At 36.6% G+C, this 3,473-nt stretch overlaps 1 protein-coding gene and 1 long non-coding RNA gene across 2 annotated transcripts in view; one reads left to right on the top strand and one right to left on the bottom strand.

The window, feature by feature from the left end:
• The window catches only part of LOC113474932, a 3,800-nt gene extending 1,267 nt beyond the window's left edge, over positions 1-2,533 (bottom strand). Inside the window, exon 1 of the long non-coding RNA XR_003396649.1 lies at positions 1,547-2,533. This is a non-coding gene — a long non-coding RNA (uncharacterized LOC113474932). The remainder of the gene's footprint in view (positions 1-1,546) is intronic.
• The window catches only part of LOC100175212, a gene marked incomplete at its 3' end in the record, with an annotated part of 276,802 nt that overhangs the window by 31,097 nt on the left and 242,232 nt on the right, over positions 1-3,473 (top strand). The window lies entirely within an intron of this gene.

Below are 3,473 nucleotides of genomic sequence, written 5' to 3'. Positions count from 1 at the left end.
TAGTGTTATTATATTCTATATATGTAGAAAGGAATATCATCATATAAAGTTAGAAAAACTTGCGCCATATATGACGTAAGTGTCTGTTGGTTAATTATTTACCAGACTATTATTTGTTTTACAGCACAGTAGCGAGTATCATTGATGTCTGGTCTTTATCACAGATAAAAATAGTCTGGCTTATGAATACATTTTAAATAACAACATAGCTAGGGTACGAAGATTAAGTAGTATCTATAAATAAAATATAATAGGGTGGGGAAAGACGGGGCACCTTTAGCACATAATGTCTGAAATATCCTGATCATGTTTTAAACAATTAACAACGGTCTATGGAAATGCGGTTTTATAATTCTTTGAATGTTTTTTGTTTACTACCAAAATGGGATAAGAAAATAGAATGAAAAGATGCCCCATTTCCCCATCCTACTATATAACGAATGTCAAACTTATTTAATTTTAACCATTACAGGATTTCGAGGCAAAACAAGCCGAGTGTAGAGTAAGTCATGGGTGGGACTGGTCATAGGCGTCGATTTTTTCACGTTGTAAACCAATCTTAGGGGGGCGAAATAAATGTCAGTGTATGCTTAACTACGACGCACGTGAAGGCTAAACTACGACGCACGTGGAGGCAAAACTACGACGCACGTGAAGGCTAAAACACGACGCACGTGAAGGCTAAACTATGACGCACGTGAAGGCTAAACTACGACACACGTGAAGGCTAAACTACGACGCACGTGAAGGCTAAAACACGACGCACGTGAAGGCTAAACTACGATGCACGTGAAGGCTAAACTACGACGCACGTGAAGGCTAAACTACAACACACGTGAAGGCTAAAACACGACACACGTGAAGGCTAAACACGACGCACGTATAGGCTAAACACGACGCACGTGAAGGCTAAACTACGATGCACGTGAAGGCTAAACTACGACGCACGTGAAGGCTAAACTACAACACACGTGAAGGCTAAAACACGACACACGTGAAGGCTAAACTACAACACACGCGAAGGCTAAACAAGACGCACGTGAAGGCTAAATTTTGACCGACGTGAAGACTAAAATACGACGCACGTAAGGACTAAACTACGAGGCGTGAAGGCTAAATTCCGACGCAAAGGCTAAATTCCTATGCACGTGAAGGCTAAACCACAAAAGGTTTACACATTAAGGTTTACCTAAAAAACGCAAACATTTAGCCTGATTTTAAACCTCCTAAACGTGTAAATGCCTATTATGACGCAAACAATCAACGTGTGAATTGCTATTATTTCGCAATCAATTGCCAGGTCAAACAATTGCTATTATGATGCAATAAATCCACGTGTGAATCCCTGTCACGTAACAAACAGTCTACCGTCTAGCAATAAAAACATGGTAAATATATGGCTAAAGTACGACGCAAACGTAAACCGAACGGTTATTTTATTTCGCTTTTGCATTGATCGTGATAATGCGTTGTTACGCAATAATACATGTACCGTAAACCAGGGGGGCGCGCCCCCCCGGCCCCCCCGGGAATCGACGCCAGTGACCTTGCGAGAACACTGCGGATAGAAAAAAGACGAAACGGGTGTGCAAACTTTTTTAATTTAAAGAAAAATGCATTTTCCAAATACCCGCCGTATTAATTTAAACACAAATTATGTCACATGGAACCTTTATGTGGTGAATTAAAGCTAATATTACGTTATAAAAAAATACATTGAATACATAAAAAAACATTGGTGCAAGTTTTACACATGTTCACCGTGCATAATGTAACGATGGTTTACGTCATAATAACTTTGATGAATTAGTACGATTGTTAGAAAACATTTATGTTTCATGCACTTCCATACGACATGTAAAGTTTGCTTATTTCTTTTACTCCCAATATAATTTTAAGCCAACAATCGTGAATATTTTAAAAGCAGGTAAATCGCGATTATGCTAATTTTAATTTGTTCAAATATAGCAGCGAGCGACGCTAATGTAAATTGGAACTAACACATAGACTTAGTAATATGATATTACAAAGTAACCTTCCGGCCGAACTTGGACAGAGGCCAAAAAACGTCCTTTGAAGGCACCGCGCGAAAATCATAGTTTCGTGAATCCCAGTTGCAAGATATTAATTTTAGTTATTTCCTCCATTTAATTTTGTTATTTTTAAATTTTATGTATATTTGTTATGTTATTTTACACTTTTTTAATATAAAAATGTTAAAACATTTTATATAAATCGTATTTATATACCACTGGCCTATTCCGCTGACGTTGCATCTGGTCAGTTTCCACGAGAATAAATTCACACCAATGTTAAACATGCGATTTTCCATTACTTAATGTTTATCGCTCCAACCTGATGATCCTTATTAGATTGATGTTAAGTCGTACAATCAGAAAGGAAGTACAATCACCGGCAAAATTTCATATCTGTTTTCAATTTCATATATGAGATGCAGCACCACTTGCATGAATTTAAACGCCACTTTTCTTACATATTACATTTCTTTGCCATGCCAGCATAAATAGGTAACAATTGTTTATTTGTAGCATTTCCTAACAATTGTGACACCTACTATGGACCTCACACTGTAGAATGTCTTACAACTATTTGGGAATCAAAAGGTTGCTTGAGTGAAGGAACAAAACACCCAGTTAAACTAAACACAGCTGCAAAGGAAGCTTTAAATGTTTTGAGTTTAGAGTAAGTCTATCTTACATATTGCCTGTTGTACATTATTAACTATATTTGTATATTTACAGTGATGTTGGAAATTATTTTGAAACTATTCAAATTAAAGCTGATGGTGGCGATAAGGACAAAGGATTGGAATGTTATGGAATTGGTTTGTACATTATTACCACCGTTGCTATTGATGAATCTTGTCCTACTATTATGTTATCTTCCAGTTTATCCTGAAAATTGTTATTCTTATCACGGACCTCATTCTATTGACTGTCTCATCACAATTTGGGAAGAAGTGGATTGCAAAGTCAAAGGTTACAGATATCCTGGCAATTTGACTATTTCTGATGCTGATGCTTTAAAATTCATGAATTTGCCGTAAGTTAATTTTCTTAGTTATATGAACATCCCAGGTATAACTCTTTTTCACAGCGCTGTAAAAGAAAACATGAAAAGTGTAAAACTAGCAGCAGATGACGGAAATGACGATCATCAGTTAAATTGTTATGGCTTGGGTAAGTTGAGTTGTTGTATTTTTGTTCTTTCATTGTATTACAAAGAACTAATCGGTAAGTAAGGTATTGATTTTACTCCTGTTTTAGTATTTCCCGACAACTGTGACACATATTACGGACCACACAGTGTTCAATGTCTTACAACCATCTGGGAATGGAAAGGTTGTTTAAATAAAGGAACCAGAGCCCCAATTAAATTAGATCATGCTGATAAAGAAGCTGTGGATTTGCTCACTCTAGAGTAAGTTTGTTTGCAGTTATCTGTAATTTGAT

Source organism: Ciona intestinalis, unplaced genomic scaffold (assembly GCF_000224145.3).
Source record: "Ciona intestinalis unplaced genomic scaffold, KH HT000047.2, whole genome shotgun sequence".
Taxonomy (NCBI): domain Eukaryota; kingdom Metazoa; phylum Chordata; class Ascidiacea; order Phlebobranchia; family Cionidae; genus Ciona; species Ciona intestinalis.
Note: the sequence above shows the minus strand (reverse complement) of the source record. Positions and strands in the feature narration are given on the sequence as shown.